The sequence below is a fragment of the Castor canadensis genome, chromosome 3, assembly GCF_047511655.1.
Source record: "Castor canadensis chromosome 3, mCasCan1.hap1v2, whole genome shotgun sequence".
Lineage (NCBI taxonomy): Eukaryota > Metazoa > Chordata > Mammalia > Rodentia > Castoridae > Castor > Castor canadensis.
Window position 1 is genome coordinate 112958190 of NC_133388.1, and position 23250 is coordinate 112981439.

Below are 23250 nucleotides of genomic sequence, written 5' to 3' on the forward strand. Positions count from 1 at the left end.
ATGAGGTGATGCCACATTTAGTCAGTAGATAACTTTTTTCCTTTTCAGTTATATATAATAAATCATTAGGAGACACTTATACTTCCCCAAAATGCATGTCTTTCATACCCTAATAGCTCCATAATATTTTGAGGAAGCATCACATTGTATGGAGTGCTTCCTGAGAAACAACGTGAACTTAACATTCATATTTGCAGAGAGCGATGAATTCCCTACACTATTCATTGGGTCCATCATATTTCTAAAGACAGTGGAATCTTTATAGGTGTCTAATAAAGAGCAAAAACAAATTCTGCTGAAAAACTGTGTGCATGGATTTCAGCAAGTACCATGTAGTATATGTAGATACTAAATTGATACAATAAGCTTGAGAATTTTCAAATGTTCAAATAAAATGAGACATGTACCATTTTTTTTTTGCATAATGTGTTTGTGAGAGGAAGATCAAGTGCCACAGTGACTCACAGATACCCAAAAGTCATATTTCTCCTACACAGGTGAGTGATAATGTGATCTTAAATCACAGCATAGGACATCTTACCTTCACCTACTAATTAAGGAATGAGGGAGTTGTTTTGTTTCTAATCATAGTGCCCTTAGCAATATGTCTTGGTAACTTTTCTGTGGCTAGAAAATTTATCTAGAATCTTGGAATACTAAGGGTTTCTATTTTACTAGTTCATTGTTATGGGTATTGACCTGATGACACAAGAGAAAGAATAATTTTCCATGATTCCAGTCTAGATAAATAGATGCTTCTGAAATGCTTTTAAGTCTGAAGTATTCCTTGAATCTAGGTAGAGTTTATGGGACCCATAATAATGGCCTTGGGCAAGAGAAGGGTATCACTTGTTCTGGTAGAGCAAGCTGTTTCCTAAAGCACTGATTTGGATATTTATTTCACATTACCTGCATGAGAACACAACTACCCTTAAAGGATTAATGTCCATACCTTGGTAATTACTGCAAATGCAAACCTGCCCATGTGAGAGGGAAGTCTGATATTACGTGCCCAGGTATGTGAGAAGGTTGTGTCTCACATGGTATTGACATGCTTGCTTTTGTTTTCTTTTGGTTTTTTCTGGGGGCAGTACTGGGCTTTGAACTCAAGGCCTCATGCTTGTGAGGTAAATGCTCTACTATTTGAGCTTAACCAGTCCTTTTTTGGTTAGGTATTTCTTTAGAGATAGGGTCTTGTTTTTTGCCTTGGCTGGTTTAAAACTAAACTCCTTATCTCTGGCTTTCAAGTAGCTAGGAAAAGAGGCCTGAGCCAGTGTTGCCTAGCTTGATATGGTTTATTTTTGTACTTTTGAATAGTCACAGGTAGAGTAGGTTTGAGAGAATAACGCATTCAATTATTAAGACCTTCTTTTTCTAAAATGCACATCTGAGGGATGTTTAAGCAATAGCATATTTTCCCACACTGTTATACAGAATGCAATGAAAATCATCAATTTTTATATCAAGTAATGGGCATTTTAGATTTCTAACTTGAGAGCCATAAAGAGTGATCCAGATACTTTAAATAGGGTTAATTAAAGAAACAGTGATAGGGAAATATTAGCAGATATTGTTTCCAGAGAAGGTTTCTCTGACATGCCTTGTTCCTTGACTTCTGAAAGTCTCCTGGTAATGTAGCAGGAGGCAGTAATGACAAAACAACCTTATAAATTTGGTGGAAGACAAAGGGTTTTCTTGATCTCTCTTTCTGAGTCTGGTCAGAATGTTCCAATGAGACAAAATTGTCAATAATTAGAACATCGCTAGTGTCCATATTAGTGCTTCTACCAGTCAAAATCACTGCAACGGACATCTGACCTTCAGAGTTAAAGATGATGGTCATAATCTTCTTGTCAGTAAGCATTTGATTCTGGTACTCAAGGAAGAAATGACAGGTCTCTTATCAATTGCAGTGACTATGCATACACACTTGCTATTTCTGGAGAAAATTTACCTTGACCCTGTGCATGTTGTGTCATTTATTGTGCCCTGGTTCATTGTCACCTTGTTTACCCTGAACCTTTTTGTAAGAATAGGATATTTTAAGGAACATAAACAAAAATTGCAGATTAGGTCAAATTTTTCCATGTACTTGTGTATCTCTCAGGTGTCCCTTAGGAATGATTTTGCAGAAATCATTTAGCAGGAAAATGTGAAGAAAAATTGTATCTTGTAATGAGCTCATGAATATGTTACTTGCATCCCCTACAAGAAAATTCAAAAACCTAAAACAGACTCTTGCAGAAGCTTGCTGATAATTGGGTAAGTGATCATACTGATAACATGATAAATAGTTCAGTGATAAACTGATTAACTTTAATATCTAAGTAAGCAACAAGGCTTTGCTTAAACTTGGGTCACCATGCTTTTTAAAGTTGATTGTTACGATAATGGCTAGTGTACAGGGGTGAGGTGATCGCACATTCAGTCATTAAACCTTCCTATTTTGAGATCTACTTAATAAATCATTAGGAGACTCTCCTATTTCTCCAACTTTTTTCAGATTCAATAATAGCTTCCCAGTGTTTCTAGAAATCATCACTTTTTATTGCGTGTTTGCTGAGAGACAATGTCAATTTAATTTTTAGAATCATAAAGTCATTGAACGACTCAAGTAAATCTCATTGTTTACATCACTTTGGTATTGATGCTAGAATTTTTGCAGATTTCCTATGAAGACAGGTAGAGTTGTACTATAAGTCTGGGTCTATGGACCTCTTCAAGTATCCAGGAGGTGGTAACAGACCCTAAATTAATATAATGACCTAGTAATTTTCAAATAGACAGGTAAAATGAGACACATACCATATTGATTTTGAATGAGGTGTTTCTTAGAGGCAGGTGAAGTCTCCATGGTGACTCAAAGATATCTTTAAGACTAAAATTCCTTCTACTTAGATAAGTACTAATATGCTCATAAATCGCAGCATAGAAAGTGTTACCATCATCTAATAATCAAAGAATGAGTGATTTCCTTACTCCTTTTTTGTTGTACATGCTGGCATAAGAAATCATTAGACCTTTGGAAATTGTAGTGAATATGGCTTAGTATGTTTTCTATTGCAATAGAACTATTTTCAGTTGAAGCTTAGAGTACTGGTGAATTTATGCTATACTGTTTCATTGTCATTGTTATTGACCTGACAACACAGGAGGATGATGAAGCATTTTCCATGGTTTCAGTTTGGAAAGATGAATGCTTCTGAAATTCTGTTAACTCCATGAATCTAGGAAGATTTTCACTGGCCAATAATAATGAACTTAGGAAAGGATGGGGGAGGGTGTCCTAAAGAGAGCTATATTTGGAAACACAGTTTTGTATGTTTTCTTTTTCACATTCCTTGCATGAAGACACAATGACCCTGAAAGTATTGTTGCTGGAGCATTGGAAATTCTTTTGTAGGAACGCTCTATCCTTGCAACAGTGAAGACAATCTGATCTTGAATGTACAGATACCTGAGGTGGTCTCACATCACAATGCCATGTATTTTTTCATGGTGTTTGCAAGATCTTGAGTAGTGAACAGATTTGAGGGAATGTTAAATTCAATCACTAAGATATTCATATTCTCAAATTCACATATTGATAAGTTTGAGTAATAGCGCTTTATCTGCTACTTCACACGATGTGATGACAAATGGATATAACAACAGTACTAAGCCCCATATGATTGTAACACTGCTAACAAGTAAGTAATATTTGAAATGCAACAATTTTAGTGGCATAGAGTGATCCAGGCCCTTTCAAAGGATCTATCAAAGAGATATGGGTTACGGAATATCAGCAGATATATCCTCAAGAGAGAAAGAGTTCTCTTATACCACTTGTCCTTTGACAGCTGAAAGACTCCAAGCAATGCAGTTGGACACTCTAATGACACAATGGCCATAGGAATTATGTGTGCCACAAAGGATTTCTGAGATGCCAATGCCTGAGACAGATCAATATCCCTACTAAACCAATAAGGCATCAAATTGGAGCATGGCTGGTATCAAGGTTAGGGCTGCTGAGCACCAATGTCTCACCCTAGGATATCTGAGCTTCATATATAGAGTTCAATGTCATGATTCTCCCAATCCTTCTAATCACTAAGATTTTATTATAGGTACTCAGGTAAGAAATAACAGATTCCTTAGCAATTGAAATGACTATGATATTATACTTGTTTTGTGGATGTAATTCCTATTTATTCTATGCTTGTTGCATTCCTGGTTGTGTCCTTTTTCATTTTCATTTTGATTGACCTTGAGCCTTCTTGTAAGCATAGAAATATTTAAGGCACCTTCCAGAGTGAATGGAATCTACAGACTCAAGTGTTCATGTCCAATTAATCCTTACTTCCAGGTAGACTTGTAGGGAAGGTTTGTCAACAATGGTGCTATTCAAAAAAATAGATGTCTTGGCAGATGAAATTATATCTTAAAACACATCTGTGTAAAATTTCTCAACAGTTCTCTGAAAGAACATAGCATTCCCTAAAAGATTGTTGACCAAGCATTGCTAACAACCAGGTTGGTGATAATGTGGCTGACATGCAGTATAAGCCATCTGATCTTCAGTCTCCACGAGCTTGGTTAATGTGTGCCTGTCTGGATATTGACATGTTTGTTAGCAGGGATCCTGTGTTGGTCTTGCTTAATGCACAGGTATCGGAAGGTGACACACTGACTCTTATGAATATGTACATTTTCAAATATGAATTTGTTGAGTATTTTGTGCATTCTCATATCGCTTCCCATGTTTGGCTCATATTTGGTTATACATGCCTCACATTCCTAATCAAGTATTAGAATTTATTGTATCCCGGCAGACAGATAGTATATATTTAATGTTAGCAGTGACAGAGTGATAAGCAGAAATACAGTCAACTTCATTATGTCCCTCTCTGCCATCTTCACCAGGGAATATCTGTTGGTATATACTCAGAAGAGTAGTAGGTCTCTTAAATCTCTTTGTCCTTGAACAATTGACATCATTCAGGTGGTATAAATTTATCCTAAAATGATACAAAGTCTAGGATAATATCCAAACACAGGTAGCATCAGGTTAATACCAAATGGGTTTGCAATGATGTCTCTTTCAGAGACAGACCAAACCATGACAGTGAATCCATAAAGATCTTATGTGGAAAATGACTGGTATTCCAGTACATGTTCATGTGACCCTAAGTCACAGCACAGGATTTCTGCCCCTGAAAAACAAACATGAGTGATGACTGTGGCTCTAATTTTTTGTCATTATGTTTTGATTCTTTTGGCTCAGATCAATACTGACAGTGTCCTTAGGAGTATAACTATCCTATTTGCAAACACTTTTTTTTGCGGCAGAGATTTTTAAGTTGAACTCATAAATGATTAGGGAAGGTTATATTATCCTTATTTGTCATTGATGTTGTCCTGTCAGAGAAGGAAGAAGCCCAGAATTTTTGCAAGTGTCCAGTCAAAAAACGATGCCCTCTCCTGTTGATTCCACCAATCTCAAATTAATCCAAGTATCCAAGTACAGTTTAAATGGCTACAGTTTTTCTGGAAACTGAAGGAAGGTAGACTCTGGGACTAGGATTGTAAAATTAAATATCATATCTAATAAACTTTAAGAAAGTATGCACCTGTATTCATTCAGCATACCACTCTCCATTAACTTAAGTATATAGTAAAAGTCATATAATGGTCCTCTGACACATCCAATATTATTCCTGTACCCTTGAAAGTACAGCAGCCCTATAGACTTAAACAATGCCTGCAACATAGAAAAATATAGGCAGACAATTATCAGTGCCTTTTTATAGATCAGAAGAAATCAAACCCAATATCTCCATGCATGGATAATAGTGACACAACATTATAGCTTCAACATGACTAAAAGTTAAAAGGTGCCTCATACAAATAATCCACTTATGTAAAAATGGTTTTAAGCCCAATTTCCCACCTAATTTTCTAATAACAGGAGCCTTTGTGTAAGAACAGCTGATTGTATCTCTGACTCCTGCAATTCAGTTAGCTTGTGGTATCTTTTCCTCTCTTCTACTGCTCCCTCCATTGCCTTTCTTGTGTAATAAAATCTGTCAGTCTTTTAGCTCATAAACCATCTGCATGAATGTTCTTTTCTCTGGGCCATTCAGGAATGATGAAAAATAGTGGTAATGAACTGAGGATTTTTCCCATATCAAAAACTCCTTGACACATCTCCAGTGACAGAAGTTTTAGTGAGCCAACCAGGACAGGATGTTGCAGTACTGCATCATTAGGGAAGAGCAAAGATTGGAAGTGGGGCATTGCCCTGCTTACTAATTTGTTCTTCTACCTCCTCCTCCTTTTCTCTTCTTCTTTTCTTCTTCTTCTTCTTCCTCTTCTTCCTCTTCTTTCTGCTCTTCTTCTTCTTCTTCTCTCTCTCTCTCTCTCTCTCTCTCTCTCTCTCTCTCTCTCTCTCATCTCTTCTCTCTCTCCTACTTTGCTTTGTGAAGTCTTTTGAATGTACTTTGGGATTCATGCATTCTTTATTTCCTTTTTGACAATCTGCCATTTAGACAAATGAGAACTTCACATGAGAACTCTAAAGATAGGCCTCCATGAGATTCTAAATACTATGTACCTCAGTGAGATAGGAGAAGTCAAAGCAGGAAGAATATGTAAGACCACTCAGTCAGTTACTACAGCTGCTACATTTTTCATGCAAAAAGTAAGGTTTTCATTTTGAGAACTACTGGATGCCCTGTGGTACTTGGGGAAAGGCCTAGGAGAAGTCAGTCGTCATGAACAGCACACTTGGGATCCAAACCCCTTTTAGGCACAGACCTCATTCGCAGAATCAAAAGAACATTCCTAATTCCTCCAGAAGGTGTAAGTCAAGGCATGGCTTATTTATTCCTGAACCACTCATCTGTCCATGGTGCTGCGACAATATGACATGCAGAAGATGATTTGTCTGATCCATTTCTGGATAAGAAATTCTCAAACAGCACACTTTATAGTTCCTAAACCTCTAATTCCTGTGGTGGAAAACTTACCTTTAGTATAGCTTTCACTTTCCTCACTATTCACAGCAAGAAGGAATATATTAACAGCTTCTTTATCTCCAGGTCCCTCCCGTTGTATCCTTGATATTATAAATTCATCTCAAAACACAAGCTTCTAACCATCTTTCTTCTTTTAACTACACATGAGGATTCTCCAGTTTACCTTTTTGCCACACACACACCAGGTTCTTTTATTAGGTCAATAGGGAATATTTTCCCCTTGAATTTGCTTCACTTAGGAAATAGTTCTAAACACATACGTGTTGTATCATAAACTATAAGTACAAGGTTAACATATAAAGATTGTTGGCTCTTGGTGTATTCTCCATCCCTTCTGCTTTCTGTCTTGTACTAAGATAGGTCTACCATTCAAGATCATTTTAATGTTTTTTTATCTTTGCAAGGCTTACCTAAATTGTAAGATTCTATGTAACTATCTTAAGCTCATACAACCAAAATATTTCTATAAAAACAATTGCTTCTCAATGATTATTGTTAATTTATTAACCACAAAAGCCTTTAAATTAATAAATGCAAAATTAGATGTATCATAAAGCAAAAAAGATTTTGCTGTAATGTTCGATGTTCTACATTGTATTTTTACACAATTGCTAGAAGCTTAAGTTCACAGTGTACTAAATAAAAGTATATAATAAAACCTGTGGCTTTATTTTGTTTTTTCCATAGATCTTAAGCCCAAGTTTTGTACTTTTTTGTTATGTGCACAGAGCCTTGAAAATATTTTAGCATTTAATCATTCAGTATGGATTTACAGATAAATTCATATGTGTAATATTTATTTATATCTATACTGCATTTAGCAAAAATGATTGGGAACTTACAAGTTTATAAAAAATTTTAAAAGACAGTGGTCAATGTAACATTTTTGGAGAATGATATTCTTCCAAACGTGATTGTTTTGTTATTTCTTCCAGAATGATAATAGTTTTAATGACTTGATTAAGAGATACGATTTTTCTAAGAATAGTTTTCACAGTGTATGCCCAATCCCAGCCCACTATAAACTACACCAACTCTACTATATCAATGAACACTCAAAAACTTTCTGATGAATAACTGAATTTTGAATCCATGAATCTTTAAAGAAGTGACTATGAGTTTGCTGTGGTATTCCATCTGAAATTCCAGCACTAGGGGTACAAAGTTAGTAGGATCATGAGATTAAGGTCAGAATAAGAAAGCCTAAGATATAAGGATCATGAGTTTGAGGCCAATCTGTGATACAAAGTGACTTTGCAGTTTATATAACAATGCCCTTCCTCAACAAAAAAGTTACTAGAAGTTGTGGCATTCAGTAATTAAGGGGACAGACTGGAACAAATTTTCACTAGTAAAAGAAAGTTTTATAAAGAGGAAATGCTTGAAATTACACATACGGCTTTAAAACTGCTGCATAGCAAAAAGTAGCACTCACCCAAATGGCTATGGGTACCAGCAAGAACGTGGAAGGTCATGATTGGCTAGAGGCAGCTGCATTCTGGTAGCTGATTGGCTCTACAGGTAGTGTGAAGCTGGTTGTGACATCAGGCATCCAGCTTTTCAGTTATAGCTATAGCAACTTCTTCCTAGTCCATTAAGAGTCAAACATTGCCTCATCTTGAGTGCTCCTCTTCTAAAGCTATCCTGAAGGTGACAAAGAGTGGGTATGGCAGCAGTGGCGCATCCTTGCTGATGATAAGGCTAGGGAAACCATGAACAACTGTCTGAGAGAGGTACAATTCCTACTGCTAAGATGGTAAGACTCAGAGTGGGAATGAGCAACATTATACCTTCTTGAATAAATCAGCTGCTTGCTTCAACTCTGGTTGACAGTGTGTTCAGTACTATGGAATTTGAAATTTCCCATGTTTCTAACATGGGTATAAGTCTGGCAGAGATAGTTCCAAAACACATTCCTTACAAATTAATGATATGATCTTGGAGCTGAATGATGACTGAAAACCTTTGAGGGTAAGGTAAATATTGTGGGGAAACATGAACTATTTGGAGCAGGTGCATCTTATTCTGAGGAGGAGTTTATGAAGAATAGTTCCTTCTTCAAGGAAGGAAGACAGGTGGAATTCCTCAAAAGGCTCTAAAGGAGAATCTTTTCTTGTTCTTCCAGCTTGTAGCATTCCATGTCTTGTGGCAGCATGACTACAGTCTGTTTTCATCATTACATGACCTTCTTTATCTTAATCTAAAAAATCCTGTTAAAATCCAAATACCAAATACAAAGACATATATAGCATGTTTTCAGTTATATAGGAAACTTAGACCTAAAAAACTCTAATTACAAAAAGGGAAATATTGGGGAGAAATGGCAAGTTCAGCAAATGGAGAAGGAGAGAAGGCAATTGAGGTTAGATGATACAAGAATTTTATTAATATTATATATATAATTATGTACATGGATTAATGTATATATACATATACATATATATGTATATATTAATCCCTATATTCAGGAAAGGTACATCAAGGTGGTCATCTTGATAGAGGAAACAAATATGAAACATATTTGTGCATGTTTTCTAACAGTTTCTCTGAAAGAGAACAGAGCAGTCCCTAAAAAATTATTCACTGATCATTGCTAAGAATAAGGTAGATGATAAAGTGGCCATATGAAAGTGCAGAGCAACTGATATGTAATATATGGGGAGATGAAGAGTGTATGTACTATTTTTAGATATATTTAATAAACTCTTAGGAGACTCTTGTAGTTCTCTAACATTTTTTTCATGCAAGTCATTCGTATACTAAAGCATCATTAATATTTCTAGGAACCATCACACTTTTTTGCATGCTTGCTGATAGACAATGTGAATTTATTGTCCATACTTTTAGAGCCATAAGAACTGTTCCAGTGCTTTTCATTGTGCCCACTGCTTGACATTTATGAATGTTGGAATTATTGCAGGTTTCCATGTAAGAAGATAAGAGTTCTCTTACGAGTCTGTGTGGGTGCAAGTGTCAATAGTTTCCATAGATCCTGAATTGGTGCAATGACCTCAGAAGTTTTCAAATGTACAGTCAGAATAATGAATCAATTTTACATGATGTGTTTCTCAGAGAGGGTCAGGTCCCCACAATGACTCATAGATATCTGCAAAAGTACAATTTCTCCTATGTAGGTAATTTCTGCGATGGCCCTAAATCACACCCCAAGAACATTGTGCCTTCATCTATAAATTAGGGGACTGGGACATTCCTATACATTCATATCAACAAGCTTTTTGTGCTGGAGATATGATAAGAAGCCAGCAAGACATTAGAATTGTTAGCAGGTATACACTTGTAATTTTTCTATAGCAAGAAAATTTATGTTGATCTCATGAATACTGAGGGATTTATTTTATGGTCATTCATTTTATTATGGTTTATTTAACAAAATGGGGCAAATTTAGAAATTTCATATCTCCCATCTAAAAATGGTGGATGGTCCTGAAGTTGTCTTAGCTCTGAAGTAACCCATGAATGTAGGTAGAGTTTAAGGGTCCTTTAATAATGCAATGGACAATGGAAGGGGCAGGTGTCCTGGTAGGGCAAGTTGTCTCTTGAAACACAATGTTGTCTGTTTTATTTTTGTTCATTCCCTCCATGAGAACATAATGACTTAAAGGATTGTTTACAGAGTCCTAGTACATTGGTATGTGAGTCACAAATTGTACACGTGACAGGTTAGAAGCACTAAATTCAAATATGCAGGTAGATGAGGAGGTTGTGCCCCCTGAGTGTTGCCATGTTTTTATGCATGTTTTCAGTAATGCCTTAGGTTATGCACTGGTTGGAGAAGATGGCTCACTCAATAACTAGTACCTCTTACTTTCTGATGTACATCTGCAGAATGTTTTGAACACTATCATACTTCCCTGTCACTGATAACAAAGCAGGCAAAACAAGACCATATATGTCCTTAGAACATTATTGAGCATCATGTTATTGTATGTTTGAAATAAGTAATGCATATCTGAAGCACATAAAATTAAATGCTAAATGGTGATTCAGGCAGTTTTGGAGTTGTCTGTGGCAGGGAATAATGACAGTTTAACTCTCAAGAGAGGAAGGGTTCTTTTCCAAGTTTCTGTTCTTGGCATTCTACAAATCTAGATTGTTATATCTGGATGCTGAATGATACAATAACCTTGGGAATGACATGTTCCACATAGAATTTCTATAATGGGTTTTTTTTGAGACAGCAGAATACATCCTAGTTAGCCAAAACTGATCATCAAGTTGACTATCACTTCTCTATGGTAGTGTTTTTGACCTAAATCTCACCATCTATAGATAGACCAATGAAAACTGTGTCTCTAATCTTTTTTTGTGACTATGTTTCTGTTCCTGGTCCTCAGAAAGAAATGATAGTTTCCTTAGTAATTGTAGGGAACATGAGTTTCAGTTTTTATATGATTCAGAAATTCATGTTAAATCTGTATGGCTGAGGCATTCATTGGTTGTTTCATTTTTCACTGTCATTTTTGTGGATGTTGAGTATCATTGTAGGCATAAGGTATTTTACAGGTGCATAGTCAAGAAAGGATAAAGTCTTCTAACAATGGAGATCAGTTAGAATGAATCTAACTATCCAGGTAGAGCTAAAGTGTACTTCATCAATGCTGGTGGTCAAGGAAATAGGTATCCTGATAGAACTATATACACCCTGAAACACATCTGTACGTGTTTTCTTACAGTTTCTCAGAAAGCGAGCTTGGTGATCCCAAAATACTGACTATGTATAACTAAAAACTAGGTACATGAAAAAAAGTATGTAAATACCACAAAGACAGTTTTTTTGTTTATTTTGGGGGGACATACCAAAACATCACAATGGAATATGGCTGATATCGAGATTGGTGGCAGGTTGGTGTGGGCTTACATAATAGCATAGAACATCTGCCCTTTAAAAAAAAGTCCTTAAAGGGATGACAGTATTTATACCACCTTTTATCAATGTTGTTTGGGTTCAGTGGCTCAGGTGAAAAAGGTTAGAATCTTTAGCAATTGCAGTGACCATGGTTTTAAACATTTAATAGAGAAGATAAAATTTATATTGAACCTGAAAATGTTGAGGGAATAATATCATTTTCCATTGTCAATCTGTAGTCATAACCCAGAAATATTTCAGAGGTGTTCAGTGAAAAGAGGATGGCCAGTCCTGAGATACTGTTAACCTCAAATTAATCCACATATACAGGTAATGTTCAAGTGTCCCTGAAACTGTACTTTGAGAATGTCAATTTTAGTAAGTATCTTGAAGATAGACTGAATTCTGAAAGGCATTTTTCTATGTGTTTTTTTCAGGTTCCCTAAGAGCACTCAAAATCCCTGAAAAGATTCTTCAGAAAGGTATCCTAATATCCTAATAACCAGTTGGGTGATAAAGTGATCATATGACTACAGGGTAATACAAGTGTAGGTGTCATGGGCATCAAAGGAATACTTAATCAGAGGCTGCAACTATAAGGTAAACATTACATTAAATGGTCTTTATGAAATCACACACATGCATTCTTTCTAGCACACCCCTCTTCCAATTTACAATACATTGTAAAAATAACCCAATGCTTCTACAAATCCTCTGACTTGTCCCAGGTGATTCCTGTGTCCCAGAAACTGTGAATGCCTATCTCACCAACTCTTTTGATCAAAAAAAAAAAAAAAGAAAAGAAAAAAGAAACCATGACAATGACATAACAAAGACAATATGCACATATGTCACAGCACCCTATTTTGGTATGATCACCCCAAACCCTATGTCTCCATGCTTGGATAATAACACTGAAACATTACAAGTTTAAAATAATTAAAAGTAACAAAGTGCCTAACACACAAAAGAAATCACTTTTCTGAAAAGGTTTTTTTTTTTAATTTTTATTTTATTCATATGTGCATACAATGTTTGCGTCATTTCTCCCCCCTTCCCCTCTCTTACCCTCTTCCTGCTCCCTTACCCCCTCTTACCCCTTGCTACATGGTATGTGACACAGGTTACTCCAGAGGCACCTGCACACCCATGTTTATTGCAGCACTATTCACAATAGCCAAGTTATGGAAACAGCCAAGATGCCCCACCACTGACGAATGGATTGAGAAAATGTGGTATTTATACACAATGGAATTTTATGCAGCCATGAAGAAGAATGAAATGTTATCATTCACAGGTAAATGGATGGAATTGGAGAACATCATTCTGAGTGAGGTTAGCCTGGCCCAAAAGACCAAAAATGGTATGTTCTCCCTCATATGCGGACATTAGATCAAAGGCAAACACAACAAGGGGATTGGACTTTGATCACATGATAAAGCGAGAGCACTCAAGGGAGGTATGAGGATAGGTAAGACACCTAAAAAACTAGATAACATTTGTTGCCCTCAACGCTGAGAAACTAAAGCAGATACTTTAAAGCAACTGAGGCCAATAGGAGAAGGGGACCAGGAAATAGAGAAAAGGTTAGTTTGAGAAGAATTAACCTAGAAGGTAATACACATGTACAGGAAATCAATGTGAGTCAACTCCCTTTATAGCTAGTACTATCTCAACTAGCTAAACCCCGTGGTCCTTCCTATTATTGCTTATACTCTCTCTGAAAAGGTTTTAAGCCTAATTTCCTAAACATATTTAGCTAATATAGTCTTGATGAAAGAACTACTCTTTGTGTCTCCAAAACCTATACTCCATTCTGTATTGCCTGCATTTCCCTGCTTTGCCTTACTTGTATAATGAGTCTTTGCCAGTCTTTTTCCTTGTAAATTGTCTTAAAATTCTTTTCTATGATCCACTCACAAATTACAAAAATCATAAATAATGAACTGAGGATTTTTCCTGTATCAAAGACCACCTCAACACATCTCCAGTAACAGAAGTTTAGGTGAACAAGAGGTAGTGGAGCTCTTGCATCATCCAGAAAGAACATCAGTTAGGAGGCAGGGCATTGCCCTGCTTCTTAAGTTTCCTTTGCTTTTCCTCTTTTCTCTGTATCTCTATATGTCTCTCTCTTCTCCTCTGCTTTATGAAGATTTTTAGATATACTTTTCTGACTCACCAATCTTCACACTCTTTGTGAGAATCTGCCTTTTAGAAAATGAGAGCTTCATCTAAGAGTTCCAAAGATAAGCCCTCATTAGATTCTAAATATTTTGTCAGTGGTTGAGATCCATCAAACTAGAAGATCTGGATGCACCTATAAGTTTGACCAAGCATTTATAAATGCAGTTATAAATGCATTTTTTTCAAGCTAAGAAGTAAAATTTCCTTCTGAGACCCATGGAAGCCCTGTGGCACAGGGGTAATGCTCAGGAGACTTTGCTATTCATAAGCAGGACACTCTTTTAACCAAAACATCTTTTAGGCATATATCTCATTCCTAGGCTGCAAGGAATATTCCTGGCTAGTACACTAGTATTTATAAATGGTTTCTCTCCCAATTTTCAGGCCATTCAGCTCCATACTAGTTGAAGATAATTAGAAACAAATGAAACAATATGTAAACATTTCTGGAAAAATGTACCAACAGCAAACTTACAAGTCCTGGAATCTAACTTTCATGACTGAAAGCTACCCTCAGGATTTCTTTTGCTCTTACCACTACTGACAGCAAGAAGCTAAATATTAACAGGTTCTTTATCTCCAGCTCTCTGTCCTTGTAGTGTTGGTGTCACTCCACATAACACAAAACCTGTATTTCTGTCAAGCCTCAGGTCCCTGATGACTTTCTTCTTTTTAAAAAACATGAAGATTCTCGATTTTTCTTCACTTACTTTGTAGAGCTTACTTTGAAAATGAAATTACAAATTATCTTCCAAGGTTCTCTTACATAGGAACTTTAGGACATATTTTTGCTTTAGATTTGCTTAACCTAGCAAGAATGTTTAAACATAAAACTCTGATATCATAAACTAGAATCAGAGATTTAATACATAAAGATTTTTGGCTATTAGTATAGTCTCTCTCCCTTCTGCTTCCTTCTTTTGTTTTTGGTGGGATTGCGATTTGAACTCTGGGCTTTGCTCTTGCAAGGCAGACACTCTACCATGTGAACCACACCTCCTCTCTTCCTTCTGCATTCTTGCTTAGAGTGAGATAGATGTGCTGCACAAGTTCATTTTAAAGTTTTTTTTTTAATCTTTGTCAACCTTAGCTAAACTGTAACATTCTATAGCTATTGAACTCACAGGAAACCAAAAAAAAATTACATGAAAATTCTTTGCAAAATCCAAACATATTTACCACACACAGAGGATCTCATGGGATCAAGTCTGTCCCATTCCCCTCTTCTGATGAGATGACCAAGATTGTCTACATAGGAGATCCACAATTGGCAACCATTGCTTGTTAACACATCTCTGTTGTTTATTAAGTTGATTAAAAAAACTCCAAAGCTATTCATCCTAAATTTTGCTTAACCAATAGTAAACATTCTGGAAAAAAAAAAAAACCTCACCCCTTACCCAAGACAGATACCTACCCATTTATTTCAACACAAAGGAACACTTACAAATCAAACCAAGATTCCAGCTCTCCTACCCTGTCACAATGGCAATCATCAAGAAAACAAACAACAAATTCTTCTTAGGATATGTGGAGAAAGGAACATGATACACAGTTATTGGTAATGTAAACAAGTGCCACCACTATGGAAATCAGTATGGAATCTCATCAAAAAACAAAGAATAACAAAACTAAAAGTAGCTCCACATAATGACCCTGCTATACAATTTCTGTACATAGATCCAAAGTAATGTACAAGAAGAACAACATCTACATACCTAATTTTATTGACGCACTATTCACAATGGCCAATCTTTTGGAATTGGTCTAGTTCATTTTAAAGTTTTTGTTTAAAAACTTTGTTTGCACAACAAAAAAACCAATAAACTGAATTCATTTTGTAGACAGTGGGACTTAAGGGAATAATTTTATTCTTCTATATGTGCATATCAATATTGTGGGAAGGTATTTTTATCTATATGTCTGAGACAGGTCAAGATATCCCTGGGAGACAAAAAGGTCATCAAGTAGAGAATTTCTGTTATCCAGGTTAAGGGTGCTGAGTGTCAAAATCATACCATAGAATTTCTGATCCTGCTCTCTATATAGATTAACATGAGGTTGTCTCTAACCCTTCTCATCACTAACACTTGTTACAGGTGCACAGGTAAGAAATGACTGTATCCCTTACAATTTATAGTGACCATGAGTTTACACTTTTAATATGTTGAAGAAAATTTGCATTGTTCCTGTGGGTATTAGGACATGTTGTGTCCTGGATTATTGTCATTTTGGTTGATCTTGGGTGTTATTCTAAGTATAAGGTATTTTTCAAGCACCAATCAAGAATGGAAGGTAAATGGATGCAACTGGAGACATTCTGACAAGGTCAGCCAGGCTCAGAAGACCAAAAATTGTATGTTCTCCCTCATATATAGACTTTAGATCTAGGGCAATTGCAGCAATGTGGTTGGACTTGGATCACATGACAAAGGGAAAGCACATACAGGAGATATTGGAATAGGTAGAAACCCCAAAACATGAAAGTGTTTGATGTCTACACTCCAGAGGAACTAATACAGAAACCTTAAAGCGACAGAGGTTATCATGAGAAGGGGATCAGTAACCAGTGTAAAGATCAGTTAGAGATGAATCAACATGGGTTATAACACATGGGTACATGAAAGCAATGCTAGGAATATTTCTGTATAGTTATCCTCAACTCAACTAGCAAAAATGCTTTGTCTTCCTTATTATGCTTGTGTCTTTTCTTCAACAAAATTAGTGATAAAGGCAGAACAGGACTTGCCTGGAACTGAGGGGGGGAGGAGGGGGAGAGGGTCAGGGGGGAGAAATGACCCAAACAATGTATGCACATGTGAATAAATGAATAATTAAAAACAAACCCTACCATAAATAGGGTATAAATTGAGTGATAAGAATAGACATAAATTAGGACTTGAGAAGAGCCAATAAGCAGGTACATTATGTCTGAATTCACATAGTTTTGTGGTCTGTGACTCTGGGGTTTAATTGTTTTCAATACTCTTAAAAAAAGGTTAACTAGTGTAAGTTCTTTTGATTGTTGTTAGTAGACTTCCTAATAGATACACAAGAGAAATTAGACCTATTGATTATGAAAAGAAAGGACTAAGTCTGGTGTCTATCCTATTCATTCTCTCAGAAGCATGATCAGAGTAAGATGTGGCTGGGGAACATAGGTAGTTACCATTCTGACTATCCCAAAACCAACCCATGAGTCATGAATTTGTCAGGGAATACCAAAGTTGAAGTAAAGGAAAATATAAAAAAGATACAACCCTTACAGAAAGCAGAATATACTTTTAGATTATAATATCAGGTATCAGTGACTAATGAAGTAAGTGGACAGAAATAGTTGAGTCAATGGAGTCTTGGTATATGACCTATTCTATTCCATTTTCTTTGGGGTTTTATTTCTTTTGGGGCCTTTCTATGTTCTTCTATGATTTGAATGGAGATACCGGACAAGAGAGAATTAGCTATATGGGTTTTATGTGGCTCCAGTGAGAAGCACATTTGTCAGAAGTTGCCAGACCAAAGTCAGTATCAATATTTTCTCACTATTGAATAAATATGTTTTTCTTTTCCTGGAAAAAAAATAATAAAGTTAAAACTATGTTAAATGTTGTTTGTTAAATCAGTATAAGACAATCTCATTAAAATATTTATTAGTATATGATTTGATTAAAACCTTCCCTCACTCTTCAAAAGAAAAAAAAAAGAGAACAGAAGGAAATCTCCAGACCATTTAGTTCAATAGGAATTGACCCAGGTATCAATGTGGAGCTGAAGGTTGTGTTAAAAATGGCTCTGTTTGAACTAATAGATATAGTAGAGAATTTGTATCCTTAAACATATCTGTGTGTGTTTTCTCACAGGTTCTCTGAAAATCAATAAAGTATTTCTTGGAAAGACTGCAGCCTGATCATTGCTAATAACAAAGGTAGGTATTAAAGAAGACCGAGTCTAAGCAGATCATCTGATATTCACAAACCCTGAAGTTGATCGGGGTTTGTATGCATGTATATTGTAATATGATTTGCACTAATTCTGCATGAGTTTTGCTTGTCCTGGATTAGGTCAAACTGACAGTGTCATTACTAATCATAGTGACCAAAAATTAAAGATTTTAAGTGGCATAAAATTTTATATTGAAACCATTAATTTTGAAGGAATGGTTATGTTGAGCTGCTCCATCATTGGCATGGTCCTTTTAGCCCAGAATGAGTTTTTTTTTTTTTTTTTTCATTTTGGGGGAAGGGATTATGTTGAACGTGTTTAGAGAGGAAACAATGGCCTTCATGCTGGTACCATTAAATCTCACATTAATCAAATATCCAGTTAGATCTCACTTGCCAATTAACAATGATTTCATCTATATCACTATGCAGTTGTCCTTGAGGAGAAATTGTATCCTGAAGCATGATCATGTATGATTTTTTTTAAGTTTCCTGGAAGACAACCCAAATATACAGGAAAGATTCTAGACTGAAGCTTGCTAATATCCAGTGGAGTGATAAAGTGTTAATAGCACAGTGCAAATCATCTCATCATTAACATGCAGCTAGCTGAGGAGGCTGTGCCTGGTTTCACCATCTCTTCTGCAGATTACCTATTCCTGTGTTAGCTTGTGTACAGGTATGGTGTGATGCCACATTCAATCATTATATAACTTCCTGTTTTAAGATATATTTAATAAATCATTTTGAGACATTTCTATTTCCCTAAACTTTTTATCCTACAAGCTTTCATGTCCTAATAACTCTCTAATATTTGTAGGAAGCATCACATATTATTACGGTTTCCTGAGATAAAATGGGAATTTAATGCTCATATAGGTAGAGGAATAAGAAAGGCTACATGTAATTTTGATTGCATCTATCCTAGGGTATTGGGGTTGGAATTTTTAAAAGTTTCCTCTTATATGAGTATTTCTACAAGGCTGTGTGGGTGAACTTCTATAAGGATGAAGAGAATGGAGATGGATCAAAAACTGATGCAATGACTTGGAATTTTGAATGTGTGTGGAATGACACATGAAAAAATTTATTTTTGTCTTTATGAGAGCTAGATAAAGAATCCAGAGATGATCAAGACTAAAATGTCTCCTAAGTAGTTAGGCACTGATACAAGCATAAATCACAGGGTAGAATGTCTTATGTTGATTTACAAAGCTGAGGAATGAGGGTGTTCCTAACCACTCTTTTAACATACTTTTGAGCCACTTGCTTTGATAAGAACCCTCGTAGCCCTAGGAATTTTAATTAATGTGTGGCTTTAGCTTTTCTCTGGCCAGGAAATTTATGTTGAAATTTTCCTCGCTGAGGGAGTTTTGGTATCCAGGTTAATTGTCATTATTGGTGATTTGCCCACACAGGAGGAAACTTAAGATATCTTCCATATTTCCATTCCAGAAATGATGGATGTTCCTGAAATTGTGTCAACTCTGAAGTTGTCCATAATTCTAGGTATAGTTTAAATGACACTTCATAATGTTCATGGGAAAAGGAAGGGAAACTGATCCTGGTAAAGAAAACTGAACACTAAAACACAGTTTTTATGCTGTTTTCTTTTTTCATTTCAATCATGAGAACACAGTGAATATCAGAGGACTGTAGACAAAATCTTGATTATAAATAAGTAAGTGGTGAACTGCACATGAAAGTGGATGCAATCTGTTCACAAATGTCCTGATAGGTGAGGAGGTGGCACCTTAGGTGTTGTGATGTTCGTCTGATTCCCAATGGAGACCATGTAGTTCCTGGCCTAATGTGAAGAAGAAGTTAGTCTTCATAAGAAGCACACTTTAGCCAAAATACTCTGGTACATGCCTCATTTCTCAGGCTTCAAGGAGCATTCCCATCTCTCCTGAAAGGGGCAAATCAATGGTAGGTCTCCTAAAAGCAGGGCTACTTAGCTCCCCAGAGGGCAGAGACAATGTGAGACACATGACAAAACAAGTTATGCATATCTGAACAAAAATCACCAAACAGTAAGTTTACAGACCCAGACATCTAACTCTCATTGCAGAAAGCTCGTGCCTTTACTGACAGCAAGAAGCAAAAATATTTAGAGCTTCTTTACCTCTACCTTACTCCCTTTAAATTTTTGCAATTACTCCAACTAACACACAGCCTATAAGTCTGTCAAAACTCTAACCCCTAATGCCTTTTTTCATCTTCCTGTATAACAGAAGACTTGAGATTAGTTTCATTTTCTTTTTGGAGTTTACTATTTAAAAAAATTATAAATTGCCTAACTAGGTTCTTTTATTCAGGATTTCAGTTCATATTTTTGCCTTATACTTGCTTAACTTAGAAAACCTTTTAAATATGTGCCTTTGTATCATGAAATACAATTACATAGTTTCTTTACTAATTTTTTAATGACCAACTGATTGTTCAAAAATGTGTTTTTCAGTCCCCATTGGTGTGAATGGCTTTAGTGGTTTTCTCTGTTGTTGATTTCTAATTTCATTTCATCATGGCTTGGAAGCAAACAGGGAATTATTTTGATATTTTTGCTAGGTAAGCTTTATGGCCTGGATGTAATCTATTTTCAAAAATGTTCAATGGACTACTGAGTAAAATGTATAGTATACTGCATGTAGGCTAAGACCATTTTGTCCATGGCATTGTTTAGTTCTAGGAGATCTTTTTTAATTTGATGTCTAGATATTGTGTATTGAAGAGAGAAGGATGCTGAGTTCTCCTACTATTATAGTATCTGGACCTGTCTGTTCCCTTAAGCTCAGAAGCTTTTGTATGAACTTGGGGGCACTAATGTTTGGTGCATATATTTACTATTGGCTCTTGATGTATTCCCTCTTCATTCTGCCCTCTTGCTGGTTTACAAGGGTAGTTGTTCTGTTTGAGATAATTTTACATATTAGCATAAGGCTTCCTTTGTTAGCATAGGCAGCCTTAGCTAAACTGTAACATTCATGGTCTCTTAAAATCACATGAAAGAAAAATATATAAATATACATTGTTTGTAAAATCCAAAGTACATTTACAATCACACAAGATCTCATGTATGGGAGCTGCTTCCATTGCCCTTCTACAATTAGATGACCAAGATCATGGAAAAAGGATAGCCATACATGGCAACCATGCCATTAACAACCTAATTCTTTATAACAATGATAAAAATATCACAGAAGATATCCCCCTTAAAATTTTTGTAACACAAGTGAAATATTCTTTAAAAACCTAACTCTAAAATAAAAATTTCACAGTTTACACTTTCATTTAGTCTATAGCCAAGACAGCTGCTTTCCAATAATTTCAACAAAAACAAATATTTAACATCATAAAAAACAGACTCTTTTATGTCCTTTTCTTTATATGCACGAGAGACAATGCCAATTCTATACCCAAGAATTCTGTGTCCCAGAAATAACTCTAAAAAGTTTTTCTAATTAAAAATATTGCCACATTTCTAAGTAAACTATTTTTACAGTTCAAACAACTTACAAATTGAGTTCTTAGTAATCTATTTTAATGTTCAAAAGGGCCACTTGTCACAAATTTCAAATCCTGCTCCCCATTTATAATCATAGCCCTTACTGCTTGCCTCATCATGACTTTTCATGGCTTCTAATTAAATAGGAACTCCAAATGGCCTCAAAATGGCCTGGGCTGTCACACATTTGGATGGAAGGGACATCCCCTCACCAAACTGTAACCAATTAAATAACCTCATTCTAAAATATTAAAAAGTTATCCTCATTAATGCTCATTGGTTCGATAAGGACAGTGCCTGCTTATAAGCAAGAAGTCCAAATTTCAAAACCTAAGTATTGTAACATACAATAATATTACAAAACAAAAAAATTAATAAAATTACAGTTTGGACACCTAATTAAGATGGAATTCTGCTGAAAGATCTTTTAATTCCATTCTGTGATTCCCTGTTTATTTTCCACCAAATTCAAACACCAATTTAAAACTGATGTGTGATTTCATTACCATTCCTTAAATTATCTATTAAAATATATACTAAGAAATTCCAAGTATAAAAACTTTTATGAAAAAATCTTCTGCTACAAAACAAATGTACCTAATAAGTATTGAAAACTAAAAATACTTAGTCTATGATAAAAACCACACATTGAATATGTATTAGTTTATTCATACCTTTTAAAAAATAAATTAAAAAGCCTCTAAATGCACATATACATTTATTTAGATAATACAATAACTCAGGAAAACTTAAAGAGACCTTAAATCCAAAACAAAATAAATTCCCAAAAGAGCTGGCAACATGGCTCAAGTGGTAAAGTGCTTGCCTGCATGTGAAATTTCCTCAGTTCAATATGTGGTAAAAACAAATTTATCAATAAGTAAAAATAAATGATAAGCAAAAGCTCTGACTAGAACTCCCATAGTACCAGTATACCTTGAAACACTGAAAACAATATAAACAAGATCCCTAAAACACCAACTATTCCAAAATTACTCTCACCCCAATACTCAAGAGCCTTTCTGTCCACTTCATTGTATCCTTGCATAGGACCCTCCATCTCCTAAATCATCCATCATCAGGCTTCAGCTTATCAGTATCAGTTTCATTACCATTACTTAATAAAATTATTCCCTACTAAATAACCCACAGTAAACCTTCACACAATCCAAAATCAAAGACAATACGTCTCCTAAAAATAACACATATAACTAAATAACAATACAGCCACATGTTATTTCTTCTTTAACTCATGCATCTCTACATAAAGCTAGGCTCAAATGATTCTCCAAAGACCTGAAAGACTGTTAATAAGTTCAAAGCTGAAACTATTACTTTATTTTAACCTGGACAAATTATAAATCACATTTTCAGTAGGCTACATTCCTAAATGTAAACACAAATTCTGGACAATGACCCAGCACTATACTGATGATATTAGGGTCAAAGATACTTGAAATATTGTAAAAACTTTTGTAAATGCCACAATATACCCCTATGCAGCACAACCATAAAAAAAGAAAAGAAAACAATTTTGCCTGATTAAAATGAGCCATTCAAATCAGTAAATAAATAATTTATCCCTAGACAAACCCAAATTAAAATTATCAGTTTAAAAGTGTTAAATGTAGCTTAATAAGTTGAATAATCACCGATCCCACTAAAAACATAAAACATACAGTACATAAATTCATTAATTATTTCTGAAAAATCATATAAAATTGCTTACTGAAAAAA

At 35.4% G+C, this 23250-nt stretch overlaps 1 long non-coding RNA gene across 10 annotated transcripts in view; it reads left to right on the forward strand.

Annotated features, from left to right (window-relative positions):
- The window catches only part of LOC141421648 (uncharacterized), a 201403-nt gene that overhangs the window by 44899 nt on the left and 133254 nt on the right, over positions 1-23250 (forward strand). For 6 of the 10 annotated variants that reach the window (XR_012446301.1, XR_012446299.1, XR_012446303.1 and 3 more), the window contains exons 3-6: positions 12321-12365; positions 13007-13180; positions 17928-17992; positions 18497-18687. This is a non-coding gene — a long non-coding RNA (uncharacterized lncRNA). Of the gene's footprint in view, positions 1-2107; positions 2263-12320; positions 12366-13006; positions 13181-17927; positions 17993-18496; positions 18688-23250 lie in introns of all 10 variants that reach the window. The other 4 variants (XR_012446307.1, XR_012446308.1, XR_012446305.1 and 1 more) reach the window with 3 other exon arrangements.